Source organism: Chiloscyllium punctatum, chromosome 17 (assembly GCF_047496795.1).
Source record: "Chiloscyllium punctatum isolate Juve2018m chromosome 17, sChiPun1.3, whole genome shotgun sequence".
In the NCBI taxonomy this organism is placed as follows: Eukaryota; Metazoa; Chordata; class Chondrichthyes; order Orectolobiformes; family Hemiscylliidae; genus Chiloscyllium; species Chiloscyllium punctatum.
In genome coordinates this window covers 59,475,891-59,491,753 of record NC_092755.1, presented here as the reverse complement: position 1 = coordinate 59,491,753, position 15,863 = coordinate 59,475,891, and the positions used below count along the sequence as shown (strand labels likewise).

Sequence of the window (15,863 nt, the reverse complement as noted above, 5' to 3'; positions counted from 1 at the left end):
GTATCTCTCAGTTGACGCCAGCCAAGATAAAAATATTTGCGAAATGAAGCACTCTGAAAGCTAGTGTTTGATACAGAGCTTTTCAGTTTCGCTCGAAGAATGTACAGCATCATTCATTGCAACTGGAGGGTGCTTCCTACTCCGTGGTTCCTAGTTCAAGGGGTTTGTGGGGAAACACATCCAGGAAAATAACAAATGTTTGCTTTCACATTGATGATCTGTTCTTTATAACTCCGAACACTTTCATAATCCAGAACTGAAAAATTATTTGTGAACAATACACACATGATCTGAATAACGGTCACATGTCGGATTGAACACCAACCTCCCATCACTTACATCAATGTCCTTCCTCCACTGAGGCAGCCATACCCAAACCCCTGCCCCGAGCGAGTCTCCAACATTTGCCTGAGTTTTGGAGTCATAGAGTTATGGAGATGTACAACAAGGAAACAGACCCTTCAGCCCCACTTGTCCATGCCGCCCAAATATCCCAACCCAATCCATTCCCACCTGCCTGCACCTGGCCCGTATCTGTCAAACCCTACCTATTCATCTACCCACCCAGATGCTTTATGAATGTTGCAATTATAGTAGCGTCCACCACTTTCTCTGGCAACTCATTCCATACACATACCACCCTCTGCGTGATAAAAGTTGCCCCTTAGGTCTCTTTTATATCTTTCCCCTCTCACCCTAAACCTCTGCCATTTAGTTCCGGACTCCCCAATCCCAGGGAAAAGACTTTGTCTATTTATCCTATCCATGTCCCTCCCTCATGATTTTATAAATCTCGATAAGGACACCCCTCAGCCTCTGACGCTCCAGTGAAAACAGCCCTAGCCTATTCAGCCTCTCTCTATACCTCAAATCCGCCAAACCTGCCAACATCCTTGTAAATCTTTTCCGAGCCCTTTCCAATTTCACAACATTTTCCGACACAATGGTGACCAGAATTACATGCATTATTCCAACAGTGGCCCAGCCAATTTCCTGTACAGCTGCAACATGACCTCCCAACTCCTGAACTCAATACTCTGGTCAATAAAGGACAGCATACCAAACGCCTTCTTCACTGTCCTATCTATCTGCAACTCTCCTTTCAAGGAGCTCTGAACCTGCACTACAAGAACTCTTTGTTCAGCAACACTCCCAACGATCTTACCATTAAGTATAGAAGTCCTGCTAAGATTTGCTTTCCCAAAATGCAGCACCACACATTTATCTGAAATAAACTCTACCTGCCACTTCTCAGCCCATTTGCCCATATGATCAAGATCCCTTTGTTATCTGAGGTAACTTCCTTTGCTGTCCACTCCATCTCCAATTTTAGTGTCATCTGCAAACTTGCTAACTTTACCTCTTACGCTCACATTGAAATCATTTATAAAAATGATGAAAACGGACCCAGTACCAATCTTTGTGACACTCCACTGGTCACAGGCCTCCAGTCTGAAAAACAACTCTCCACCACCACCTTCTGTCTTCTACCTTTGTGCCTGTCCTGCACCAAATGGCTAGTTCTCCCTGTATTCCGTGAGATCTAACCTTGCTAACCAGTCTCCGATGGGGAACCTTATCGAACGCCTTACTGAAGTCCATATAGATCATGTCTGCTGCTCTGCCCTCATCAATCCTCTTTGTTACTTCTTCCACAATCTCAATCAAGTTTGTGAGACATGATTTCCCACACACAAAGCTGCATTGACTATCCCTAATCAGTCATTGCCTTTCCAAATACATGTACATCCTGTCCCTTAGGATTCCCTCCAACAGCCTGCCCACCACTGATGTCAGGCTCACTGGTCTGTAGTTCTCTGGTTTGTCCTTACCACCCTTCTTAAACAGTGGTACCACGTTAGCCAACATCCAGTCTTCAGGCACCTCTCCTGTGACTATCATTGATACGAATATCTCAGCAAGAGTCCCAGCAATCATCTCCCTTGATTTCCATAGAGTTCTAGGGTACATCTGATCAGGTTCTGGGATTTATCAATTTTTATGCATTTAAAAACATCCAGCACTTCCTCCTCTCTAATATGGACATTTTTCAAGATGTCCCCCTAAATACCATATCTTCCATGTCCTTTTCCACAGAAAACACCAATATTCATTTAGCATCTCCCCCATCTCCTGGGACTCCACACAGAGGTCACCATGCTGATGTTTGAGGGGTCCTATTCTCTCCCTAGATACCATTTGTCCTTAGTGTTTTTGTAAAAACCTCATGGATTCTCCTTAACTCTATTTGTCGACGCTATCTCATGTCCCCTTTTTGCCCTCCTCGTTTGTCCACTCTCATCCAGCATTCCGTATACCTATGAGATTTTAATTTCATCGTAACAGGAATACACTGTCTCTGGACTCTCGTTATCTCATTTCTGAACTTTTCCCATTTTCCAGCCATCCCTGTACCTGTAAATATCTGCCCCCAATCAGCTTTTGAAAGTTCTTGCCTAATACCATCAAAATTGGGCTTTCGCCAATTTAGAACTTCAACTTTTAAATCTGGTCTATCGTTTTCCATCACTATTTTAAAACTAATAGAAATATGGTTGCTGGCCCCAAAATGCACCCCCACTGACACCTCAGTCACATGCCCTGCCTAATTTCCCAAGAGTAGGTCATGTTTTGCACCTTCTCTCGTAGGCCCATCCACATGCTGAATCAGAACATTTTCTAGTACACACTTAACAAATTCCTCTCCATCTAAACCCTTAATACTGTGGCAATCCCAGTCTCTGTTTGGAAAGTTAAAATCCCCTACCATAACTGCCCTATTATTCTTACAGATAACTGAGATCTCCTTACAAATTTGTTTCTCAATTTTCCTCTGATGATTAGGGGGTATGTAATACAGTCACAATAAGGTGATCATCCCTTTCTTATTTCTCAGTTCCACCCAAATAACTTCCTGGGATGTATTTCCGGGAATATCCTCCCTCAGTACAGATATAATGCTAGCCCTTATCAAAAGTGCCACTCTCCCTCCTCTCTTGCTTCCCTTTCTGTCCTTCCTGTAGCATTTGTATCCCGGAACATTAGCTGCCAGTCATGTCCATGCCTGAGCCATGTTTCTGTAATTGCTATGATATCCCAGTGCCATGTTCCGAACCATGCACTGAGTTCATCTGCCTTCCCTGTTAGGCCCCTTGCATTGAAATAAATGCAGTGTAATTTATTAGTCCTACCTTGTCCCTGCCTGCCCTGACTGTTTGACTCACTTCTGTTCTCAACTGTACGGGTCTCAGATTGATCTCTTTCCTCACTATTCCTGTGGGTCCCACTCACCTTACAAGCTTAATTCCTCATGAGCAGCTCTAGCAAATCTCTCTGCCAGTATATTAGTCACCTTCCAATTTAGGTGCAATCTATCCTTCTTGTGCAGGTCACTTCTACCCCAAAACAGATTCCAGTGATCCAAAAATGTGAATTTGTATCGCATACACCAACATCTCAGCCATGCATTGATCTGCTGCATCCTCCTATTCCTCTATCCTCACTAGCTCGTAGCACCGGGAGTTATCCAGATATTACTACTCTCAAGGAGATCCTTTTTAACTTCCTGCCTAACTCTCTGTATACTCCCTTCACAATCTCAACCTTTTGCCTTCCTATGTGGTTGGTTCCAATGTCTACAATGACCTCCTGCCGGCGCTTCTCTTCCTAGAGAACATCCTGCATCTTCTCTGAAATATCCTTGATCCTGGCATCAGGGAAACCACAAACTATTCTGATTTTTCACTACTGGCCACTGAAGCATCTGCCTGCACCTCGGATTAGAGAGTCCCCTAACACAATCTTATAGAACTCGAGGTACCCCTCATTGCATTAGATCCAGTCTCAATACCAGAAACCTGGCTGTTTGTGCTACGTTCCCCTGAGAATCCATCACACCCTACATTTTCCAAAACAGCATACCTGTTTGAAAACAGCATGTCCCCCGCCCTGTAACACACAAACTCTCAACTTTCTTTCTTTCAGAATGTCCTTATGTCATTCACTTTGGACAAAATGACATTTCTATCTCGAAATCTCACTCCATACCCGCCACTAGTTTATTAACACTGTCCAGTCCCCCTTTCACCGTTTTAACACCTGGGGGAAATAGATTTGAAACCACTGTTCCCAGCAGATGTCGGTGTTGCCGAGTTGGTCCACAGCCTTGGTGTCCATCTGCTGCTCCCTTCCAGCAGGTTCCCAAAGACATGGCTTGTCCTGGCTGAGTATGATCAGCAGTTGGGGTTTTCCTGCAGGGTTTGCTGTTGCCATGGTAAGTGAATCAAGGTGTAACCGGGTTTAACGTCTAAGGTCCATTGTGACACTTTTGCAGCGGGAAAATTGTAATGTTGCGGAAGTGTAAAATATGGAACGCTTCACGAATTTGCGTGTCATCCTTGCGCAGGGGCCATGCTAATCTTCTCTGTATCGTTCCAATTTTAGTATATGTGCTGCCGAAGCGAACACAATATTGGGACCAACGTGAGTCCCTTTACAAAGGTGCGACAATTGAAGCGTTTTCTGGTCATGGTTTGTCGAATTCATTCGTTTCTCTTCTGTTTTCTGCTGCTTCGGATGGGACAATCCAATCTGGTCGCATTTAGACTTTGTTATTTTGGGAGATGCAAACACAGATGTTCAGGACATGCCCTTGCAGACTATCATCGTCATTTGTGTCCTTAGCTCAGACTTCGACTTCCCATTGGCTGTTGACTCCAATATATTTAGTACCAGGATGCAGCAAAACAGGCCGCCAAATACTTCCTTCAAACGCTTCCGGAGGAGCTCACCAGTCCCCTGGACTACAATCACCTTGATGCTTCCCGACAGTGAAGTGTCCCGCTCCATTCCTCAAAACTGCAACTCAGGGCATTCTCCAAGCTGTGCAAGAACCAGCAGAGAATTTGGCGTATCTCTCAGTTGACACCAGCCAATACAAAAATATTTGCGAAATGAAGCACTCTGAAAGCTAGGGTTTGATACAGAGCTTTTCAGTTTCGCTCGAAGAATGTACAGCATCATTCATTGCAACTGGAGGGTGCTTCCTACTCCGTGGTTCCTAGTTCAAGGGGTTTGTGGGGAAACACATCCAGGAAAATAACAAATGTTTGCTTTCACGTTGATGAACTGTTCTATGTGACTCCCAACACTTTCATAATCCAGAACTGAAAAATTATTTGTGAACAGTACACACATGATCTGAATGTCACATGTCGAATTGAACAACCTCACACCATCACGCACATCAATGTCCTTCCTCCACACACACAGCCATACCCAATACCCCCCTCCAACCGCGCCAATTCACAAAGTCAGTGTCCACCATTCGGGTGAGTTCACAGAGAAATAACAGCCCTCGCCCTGTAACATACAAACTCTCAACTTTCTTCCGCAGAATGTAAAGCTTCTGACAAAATGCCATTTCTACCTCGAAACCTCACTCCACACCCGCCACTAGTTTATTAACACTGTCCAGTCCCCCTTTCACCGTTTTAACACCTGGGGTAAATAGATTTGAAACCACTGTTCCCAGCAGATGTCGATGTTGCCGAGTTGGTCCACAGACTTGGTGTCCATCTGCTGCTCCCTTCCAGCAGGTTCCCAAAGACATGGCTTGTCCTTGCTGAGTATGATCAGCAGTTGGGGTTTTCCTGCAGGGTTTGCTGTTGCCATGGTAAGTGAATCAAGGTGTAACCGGGTTTAACGTCTAAGGTCCATTGTGACACTTTTGCAGCGGGTAAATTGTAATGTTGCGGAAGAGTAAAATATGGAACGCTTCACGAATTTGCGTGTCATCCTTGCGCAGGGGCCATGCTAATCTTCTCTGTATCGTTCCAATTTTAGTATATGTGCTACCGAAGCCTACACAATATCATGACCAATGTGAATGCCTTTATAAAGGTGCGACAATTGAAGCGTTTTCTGGTCATGGTTTGTCGAATTCTTTCGTTTCTCTTCTGTTTTCTCCTGCTTCGGATGGGACAATCCAATCTGGTCGCATTCAGACTTTGTTATTTTGGGAGATGCAAACACAGATGTTCAGGGCATGTCCTTGCAGACTATCATCGTCATTTGTGTCCTTGGCTCAGACTTCGACTTCCCATTGGCTGTTGACTCCAATATATTCAGTACCAGGAGGTAGCAAAACAGGCCGCCAAATACTTCCTTCAAACGCTTCCGGAGGAGCTCACCAGTCCCATGGACTGCAATCACCTTGATGTTTCCCGACAGTGAAGTGTCCAGTTGCATTTGTCAAAACTGCAACTCAGGGCATTCTCCAATCTGTGCAATAAGCAGCTGCGTTTCATAGAGAATCATAGAGATGTACAGCATGGAAACAGACCCTTCGGTCCAACCCGTCCATGCAGACTAGATATCATAATCCAATCTAATCCCACCTGCCAGTACCCGGCCCATGTCCCTCCAAACCCTTCCTATTCATATACCCATTCAAATGCCTCTTAAATGTTGCAATTGTACAAGCTTCCACCACTTCCTCTGGCAGCTCATTCCATACACCTGCCACCCTCTGTGTGAAAACGTTGCCCCATAAGTCTCTTTTATGTCTTTCCCCTCTCACCCTACGCCTATGCTCTCTAGTTCTGGACTCCCCGACCCCAGGGGAAACACTATCTATTTATCCATTCCATGCCCCACATAATTTTATAAACCACTATAAGGTCACCTCTCAGCCTCTGACACTCCAGGGAAAACAGCCCCAGTCTGTTCAGCCTCTCCCTATAGCTCAAGTCCTCCAACCCTGGCCACATCCTTGTAAATCTTTTCTGAACTCTTTCAAATTCCATAACATCTTTCCGCTAGGAAGGAGATCACAATTGCATGCAATATTCCAACAGTGGCCTAGCCAATGTCCTCTACAGCCGCAACATGACCTCCCGACTCCAGTACTCAATTCTCTGACTAATACAGGAAGGCATACCTTATGCCTTCTTCACTACTCTATTTACCTGCGACTCCACTTTCAAGGAGCTATGAAACTGCACTCCAAGGTCTCTTTGTTCAGCAGCATTCCCTACAACCTTACCATTAAGTGTATAAGTCCTGCTAAGATTCGCTTTTCCAAAATGCAGCACCTCACATTTATCTGAATTAAACTCCATCTGCCACTTCTCAGCCCATTGGTCCAACTGGTTAAGATCCTGTTGCAATCTGAGGTAACCCTCTTCGCTGTCCACTTCACCTCCAATTTTGGTGTCATCTGCAAATTTACTAACTGTACCTGTTATGCTTGCATCCAAATCATTTATGTAAATGACAAAAAGTAGAGGACCCAGCACTGATCCTTCTGGCACTCCACTGGTCACAGGCCTCCAGTCTGAAAAAAACCTCCACCACCACCCTCTGTCTTCTATATTCAAACAAGTTCTGTATCCAAATGGCTAGTTCTCCTTGTATTCCCTGAGATCTAACCTTGCTAATCAGTCTCCCATGTGGAACCTTGTCAAATGTCTTACTGAAATCCATATAGATCACATGTACTGCTCTGCCCTCATCAATTCTCTTTGTTACTTAATCAAAAAACTCAAGTTTGTCAGACATGATTTCCCACACACAAAGCCAGGTTGGCCATCCCCAATCAGTCTCCGCCCCTCCAAACACATGCACATCCTGTCCTCCAGGACCACCCCCCCCCAACAACCCGCCCACCACCGACGTCAGCCTCACTGGTCCACAGTTCCCCGCTTGTCCCCACCAACCCCACAAACAGTGGCACCACATTTGCCAACCTCCAGTCTTCCGTCACCTCACCTGTGACCATCGATGACGCAAACATCTCAGCAAGAGGCCTAACAATCACTTCTCTAGCTTCCCACAGAGCCCAGGTGCACACCCGATCAGGTCCTGGGGATTTATCCACCTTTACCCTTTTCAAAACATCCAGCACTTCCTCCTCCGCAATCTGGACATTTTCAAGATGTCACCATCTATTTCCCGACAATCTATATCTTCCGTATCCTTTTCCACAGTAAATACTGATGTAAAATACTGACTTAGTCTCCCTCGCATTTTGTGCACAAAGGCCACCTTGCTGATCTTTGAGGTACCCTGTTCTTTCCCTAGTTACCCTTTTGTCCTTAACACTTGAATGAGTTTATTGAAGAAGTAACGAAGAGGATTGATGAGGGCAAACAGCAGATGCGATCCATATGGACCCCAGCAAGGCACTCGTCAAGGTTCCCTATGGGAGACTGATTAGCAAGGTTAGATCTCAAGGAACACAGGGAGAACCGGCTCAAAGGTAGAAGACAGAGGGTGGTGGAGGGTTACTTTTCAGACAGGCGGCCTGCGACCAGCGGAAAGCCACAAGGATTATGCCGGGTCCACTACTCTTCACCATCCATACAAACAATTCGGAAGTGAGCATGAGAGGCACAGTCAGTAAGCCTGCAAACGACAGCAAGATTCTCTCAGTTTTCAAATGTTTGCTTTCAAATTGACGATCATTTCTATATAACTTCCAACACTTTCATAATTCAGAACTGATATTCTTTGTGAGCAGTACACAAATGATCATAACAAAGGTCACATGTCGGATTGAACAACACCCTATCACTTACATCAATGTCCTTCCTCCACACACACACAGCCACACTCAATATCCGCCCGCCGCGCCACCGCGCCACCGCGCCAATTCACAAAGTCAGTGTCCACCATGCGGGTCAGTTCACAGAGAAACAGCATGTCCCCCGCCCTGTAACACACAAACTCTCAACTTTCTTTCTTTCAGAATGTCCTTATGTCATTCACTTTGGACAAAATGCCACTTCTATCTCGAAATCTCACTCCACACCCGCCACTAGTTTATTAACACTGTCCAGTCCCCCTTTCACCGTTTTAACACCTGGAGTAAATAGATTTGAAACCACTGTTCCCAGCAGATGTCGGTGTTACCGAGTTGGTCCACAGCCTTGGTGTCCATCTGCTGCTCCCTTCCAGCAGGTTCCCAACGACATGGCTTGTCCTTGTTGAGCATGATCAGCAGTTGGGGTTTTCCTGCAGGGTTTGCTGTTGCCATGGGAAGTGAATCAAGGTGTAACCGGGTTTAACGTCTAAGGTCCATTGTGATACTTTTGCAGCGGGAAAATTGTAATGGGGCGGAAGTGTAAAACATGGAACGCTTCACGAATTTGCGTGTCATCCTTGCGCAGGGGCCATGCTAATCTTCTTTGTATCGTTCCCATTTTAGTATATGTGCTGCCGAAGCGAGCACAATATGAGGACCAACGTGAGTCCATTTATAAAGGTGCGACAATTGAAGCATTTTAGGTCATGGTTAGTCGAATTCTTTCGTTTCTCTTCTGTTTTCTCCTGCTTCGGAAGGGACAATCCAATCTGGTCGCATTCAGACTTTGTTATTTTAGGAGATTCAAACACAGATGTTCAGGACATGTCCTTGCAGACTATCATGGTTATTTGTGTCCTTAGCTCAGACTTCGACTTCCCATTGGCTGTTGACTCCAATATATTTAGTCCCAGGATGCAGCAAAACAGGCCGCCAAATACTTCCTTCAAACGCTTCCGGAGGAGCTCACCAGTCCCCTGGACGACAATCACCTTGATGTTTCCCGACAGTGAAGTGTCCCGCTGCATTCCTCAAAACTGCAACTCAGGGCATTCTCCAAGCTGTGCAAGAACCAGCAGAGAATTTGGCGTATCTCTCAGTTGACACCAGCCAAGATAAAAATATTTGCGAAATGAAGCACTCTGAAAGCTAGTGTTTGATACAGAGCTTTTCAGTTTCGCTCGAAGAATGTACAGCATCATTCATTGCAACTGGAGGGTGCTTCCTACTCCGTGGTTCCTAGTTCAAGGGGTTTGTGGGGAAACACATCCAGGAAAATAACAAATGTTTGCTTTCACATTGATGATCTGTTCTATATAACTCCGAACACTTTCATATTTCAGAACTGAAAAATTATTTGTGAACAATACACACATGATCTGAATAACGGTCACATGTCGGATTGAACACCAACCTCCCATCACTTACATCAATGTCCTTCCTCCACTGAGGCAGCCATACCCAAACCCCTGCCCCGAGCGAGTCTCCAACATTTGCCTGAGTTTTGGAGTCATAGAGTTATGGAGATGTACAACAAGGAAACAGACCCTTCAGCCCCACTTGTCCATGCCGCCCAGATATCCCAACCCAATCCATTCCCACCTGCCTGCACCTGGCCCGTATCTGTCAAATCCTACCTATTTATCTACCCACCCAGATGCTTTATGAATGTTGCAATTGTAGTAGCGTCCACCACTTTCTCTGGCAGCTCATTGCATACACATACCACCCTCTGCGTGATAAAAGTTGCCCCTTAGGTCTCTTTTATATCTTTCCCCTCTCACCCTAAACCTCTGCCATTTAGTTCTGGACTCCCCAATCCCAGGGAAAAGACTTTGTCTATTTATCCTATCCATGTCCCTCCCTCATGATTTTATAAATCTCGATAAGGACACCCCTCAGCCTCTGACGCTCCAGTGAAAACAGCCCTAGCCTATTCAGCCTCTCTCTATACCTCAAATCCGCCAAACCTGCCAACATACTTGTAAATCTTTTCCGAGCCCTTTCCAGTTTCACAACATTTTCCGACACAATGGTGACCAGAATTACATGCATTATTCCAACAGTGGCCCAGCCTATTTCCTGTACAGCTGCAACATGACCTCCCAACTCCTGAACTCAATACTCTGGCCAATAAAGGACAGCATACCAAACGCCTTCTTCACTATCCTATCTATCTGCAACTCTCCTTTCAAGGAGCTATGAACCTGCACTACAAGAACTCTTTGTTCAGCAACGCTCCCAAGGATCTTACCATTAAGTATAGAAGTCCTGCTAAGATTTGCTTTCCCAAAATGCAGCACCACACATTTATCTGAAATAAACTCTACCTGCCACTTCTCAGCCCATTTGCCCATATGATCAAGATCCCTTTGTCATCTGAGGTAACTTCCTTTGCTGTCCACTCCATCTCCAATTTTAGTGTCATCTGCAAACTTGCTAACTTTACCTCTTACGCTCACATTGAAATCATTTATAAAAATGATGAAAACGGACCCAGTACCAATCTTTGTGACACTCCACTGGTCACAGGCCTCCAGTCTGAAAAACAACTCTCCACCACCACCTTCTGTCTTCTACCTTTGTGCCAGTCCTGCACCAAATGGCTAGTTCTCCCTGTATTCCGTGAGATCTAACCTTGCTAACCAGTCTCCGATGGGGAACCTTATCGAACGCCTTACTGAAGTCCATATAGATCATGTCTGCTGCTCTGCCCTCATCAATCCTCTTTGTTACTTCTTCCACAATCTCAATCAAGTTTGTGAGACATGATTTCCCACACACAAAGCTGCATTGACTATCCCTAATCAGTCATTGCCTTTCCAAATACATGTACATCCTGTCCCTTAGGATTCCCTCCAACAGCCTGCCCACCACTGATGTCAGGCTCACTGGTCTGTAGTTCTCTGGTTTGTCCTTACCACCCTTCTTAAACAGTGGTACCACGTTAGCCAACATCCAGTCTTCTGGCACCTCTCCTGTGACTATCATTGATACGAATATCTCAGCAAGAGTCCCAGCAATCATCTCCCTTGATTTCCATAGAGTTCTAGGGTACATCTGATCAGGTTCTGGGATTTATCAATTTTTATGCATTTAAAAACATCCAGCACTTCCTCCTCTCTAATATGGACATTTTTCAAGATGTCCCCCTAAATACCATATCTTCCATGTCCTTTTCCACAGAAAACACCAATATTCATTTAGCATCTCCCCCATCTCCTGGGACTCCACACAGAGGTCACCATGCTGATGTTTGAGGGGTCCTATTCTCTCCCTAGATACCATTTGTCCTTAGTGTTTTTGTAAAAACCTCATGGATTCTCCTTAACTCTATTTGTCGACGCTATCTCATGTCCCCTTTTTGCCCTCCTCGTTTGTCCACTCTCATCCAGCATTCCGTATACCTATGAGATTTTAATTTCATCGTAACAGGAATACACTGTCTCTGGACTCTCGTTATCTCATTTCTGAAGTTTTCCCATTTTCCAGCCATCCCTGTACCTGTAAATATCTGCCCCCAATCAGCTTTTGAAAGTTCTTGCCTAATACCATCAAAATTGGGCTTTCGCCAATTTAGAACTTCAACTTTTAAATCTGGTCTATCGTTTTCCATCACTATTTTAAAACTAATAGAAATATGGTTGCTGGCCCCAAAATGCACCCCCACTGACACCTCAGTCACATGCCCTGCCTAATTTCCCAAGAGTAGGTCATGTTTTGCACCTTCTCTCGTAGGCCCATCCACATGCTGAATCAGAACATTTTCTAGTACACACTTAACAAATTCCTCTCCATCTAAACCCTTAATACTGTGGCAATCCCAGTCTCTGTTTTGAAAGTTAAAATCCCCTACCATAACCGCCCTATTATTCTTACAGATAACTGAGATCTCCTTACAAATTTGTTTCTCAATTTTCCTCTGATGATTAGGGGGTATATGATACAGTCACAATAAGGTGATCATCCCTTTCTTATTTCTCAGTTCCACCCAAATAACTTCCTGGGATGTATTTCCGGGAATATCCTCCCTCAGTACAGATATAATGCTAGCCCTTATCAAAAGTGCCACTCTCCCTCCTCTCTTGCTTCCCTTTCTGTCCTTCCTGTAGCATTTGTATCCCGGAACATTAGCTGCCAGTCATGTCCATGCCTGAGCCATGTTTCTGTAATTGCTATGATATCCCAGTGCCATGTTCCGAACCATGCACTGAGTTCATCTGCCTTCCCTGTTAGGCCCTTTGCATTGAAATAAATGCAGTGTAATTTATTAGTCCTACCTTGTCCCTGCCTGCCCTGACTGTTTGACTCACTTCTGTTCTCAACTGTACGGGTCTCAGATTGATCTCTTTCCTCACTATTCCTGTGGGTCCCACTCACCTTACAAGCTTAATTCCTCATGAGCAGCTCTAGCAAATCTCTCTGCCAGTATATTAGTCACCTTCCAATTTAGGTGCAATCTATCCTTCTTGTGCAGGTCACTTCTACCCCAAAACAGATTCCAGTGATCCAAAAATGTGAATTTGTATCGCATACACCAACATCTCAGCCATGCATTGATCTGCTGCATCCTCCTATTCCTCTATCCTCACTAGCTCGTAGCACCGGGAGTTATCCAGATATTACTACTCTCAAGGAGATCCTTTTTAACTTCCTGCCTAACTCTCTGTAAACTCCCTTCACAATCTCAACCTTTTGCCTTCCTATGTGGTTGGTTCCAATGTCTACAATGACCTCCTGCCGGCGCTTCTCTTCCTAGAGAACATCCTGCATCTTCTCTGAAATATCCTTGATCCTGGCATCAGGGAAACCACAAACTATTCTGATTTTTCACTACTGGCCACTGAAGCATCTGCCTGCACCTCGGATTAGAGAGTCCCCTAACACAATCTTATAGAACTCGAGGTACCCCTCATTGCATTAGATCCAGTCTCAATACCAGAAACCTGGCTGTTTGTGCTACGTTCCCCTGAGAATCCATCACACCCTACATTTTCCAAAACAGCATACCTGTTTGAAAACAGCATGTCCCCCGCCCTGTAACACACAAACTCTCAACTTTCTTTCTTTCAGAATGTCCTTATGTCATTCACTTTGGACAAAATGACATTTCTATCTCGAAATCTCACTCCATACCCGCCACTAGTTTATTAACACTGTCCAGTCCCCCTTTCACCGTTTTAACACCTGGGGGAAATAGATTTGAAACCACTGTTCCCAGCAGATGTCGGTGTTACCGAGTTGGTCCACAGCCTTGGTGTCCATCTGCTGCTCCCTTCCAGCAGGTTCCCAAAGACATGGCTTGTCCTGGCTGAGTATGATCAGCAGTTGGGGTTTTCCTGCAGGATTTGCTGTTGCCATGGTAAGTGAATCAAGGTGTAACCGGGTTTAACGTCTAAGGTCCATTGTGACACTTTTGCAGCGGCAAAATTGTAATGTTGCGGAAGTGTAAAATATGGAACGCTTCACGAATTTGCGTGTCATCCTTGCGCAGGGGCCATGCTAATCTTCTCTGTATCGTTCCAATTTTAGTATATGCGCTGCCGAAGCGAACACAATATTGGGACCAACGTGAGTCCCTTTACAAAGGTGCGACAATTGAAGCGTTTTCTGGTCATGGTTTGTCGAATTCATTCGTTTCTCTTCTGTTTTCTGCTGCTTCGGATGGGACAATCCAATCTGGTCGCATTTAGACTTTGTTATTTTGGGAGATGCAAACACAGATGTTCAGGACATGCCCTTGCAGACTATCATCGTCATTTGTGTCCTTAGCTCAGACTTCGACTTCCCATTGGCTGTTGACTCCAATATATTTAGTACCAGGATGCAGCAAAACAGGCCGCCAAATACTTACTTCAAACGCTTCCGGAGGAGCTCACCAGTCCCCTGGACTACAATCACCTTGATGCTTCCCGACAGTGAAGTGTCCCGCTGCATTCCTCAAAACTGCAACTCAGGGCACTCTCCAAGCTGTGCAAGAACCAGCAGAGAATTTGGCGTATCTCTCAGTTGACACCAGCCAAGATAAAAATATTTGCGAAATGAAGCACTCTGAAAGCTAGTGTTTGATACAGAGCTTTTCAGTTTCGCTCGAAGAATGTACAGCATCATTCATTGCAACTGGAGGGTGCCTCCTACTCCGTGGTTCCTAGTTCAAGGGGTTTGTGGGGAAACACATCCAGGAAAATAACAAATGTTTGCTTTCACATTGATGATCTGTTCTATATAACTCCGAACACTTTCATAATCCAGAACTGAAAAATTATTTGTGAACAATACACACATGATCTGAATAACGGTCACATGTCGGATTGAACACCAACCTCCCATCACTTACATCAATGTCCTTCCTCCACTGAGGCAGCCATACCCAAACCCCTGCCCCGAGCGAGTCTCCAACATTTGCCTGAGTTTTGGAGTCATAGAGTTATGGAGATGTACAACAAGGAAACAGACCCTTCAGCCCCACTTGTCCATGCCGCCCAAATATCCCAACCCAATCCATTCCCACCTGCCTGCACCTGGCCCGTATCTGTCAAACCCTACCTATTCATCTACCCACCCAGATGCTTTATGAATGTTGCAATTGTAGTAGCGTCCACCACTTTCTCTGGCAGCTCATTCCATACACATACCACCCTCTGCGTGATAAAAGTTGCCCCTTAGGTCTCTTTTATATCTTTCCCCTCTCACCCTAAACCTCTGCCATTTAGTTCCGGACTCCCCAATCCCAGGGAAAAGACTTTGTCTATTTATCCTATCCATGTCCCTCCCTCATGATTTTATAAATCTCGATAAGGACACCCCTCAGCCTCTGACGCTCCAGTGAAAACAGCCCTAGCCTATTCAGCCTCTCTCTATACCTCAAATCCGCCAAACCTGCCAACATCCTTGTAAATCTTTTCCGAGCCCTTTCCAATTTCACAACTTTTTCCGATACAATGGTGACCAGAATTACATGCATTATTCCAACAGTGGCCCAGCCAATTTCCTGTACAGCTGCAACATGACCTCCCAACTCCTGAACTCAATACTCTGGCCAATAAAGGACAGCATACCAAACGCCTTCTTCACTGTCCTATCTATCTGCAACTCTCCTTTCAAGGAGCTCTGAACCTGCACTACAAGAACTCTTTGTTCAGCAACACTCCCAAGGATCTTACCATTAAGTATAGAAGTCCTGCTAAGATTTGCTTTCCCAAAATGCAGCACCACACATTTATCTGAAATAAACTCTACCTGCCACTTCTCAGCCCATTTGCCCATATGATCAAGATCC

The 15,863-nt window shown here is 45.0% G+C and overlaps 4 non-coding genes across 4 annotated transcripts; all 4 read right to left on the bottom strand.

Annotated features, from left to right (window-relative positions):
* Positions 1 to 4,360: 4,360 nt before the first annotated feature.
* LOC140488234 (U6 spliceosomal RNA) lies at positions 4,361 to 4,467 on the bottom strand. The gene has a single exon (XR_011963029.1). It is a non-coding gene; the product is annotated as a U6 spliceosomal RNA (small nuclear RNA).
* A 1,294-nt stretch (positions 4,468 to 5,761) lies between these two features.
* LOC140488238 (U6 spliceosomal RNA) lies at positions 5,762 to 5,868 on the bottom strand. The gene has a single exon (XR_011963033.1). It is a non-coding gene; the product is annotated as a U6 spliceosomal RNA (small nuclear RNA).
* A 3,257-nt stretch (positions 5,869 to 9,125) lies between these two features.
* On the bottom strand, positions 9,126 to 9,232 carry LOC140488243 (U6 spliceosomal RNA). The gene has a single exon (XR_011963038.1). It is a non-coding gene; the product is annotated as a U6 spliceosomal RNA (small nuclear RNA).
* A 4,801-nt stretch (positions 9,233 to 14,033) lies between these two features.
* LOC140488237 (U6 spliceosomal RNA) lies at positions 14,034 to 14,140 on the bottom strand. Its single transcript, XR_011963032.1, has one exon. It is a non-coding gene; the product is annotated as a U6 spliceosomal RNA (small nuclear RNA).
* Between the last annotated feature and the right edge of the window lie 1,723 nt (positions 14,141 to 15,863).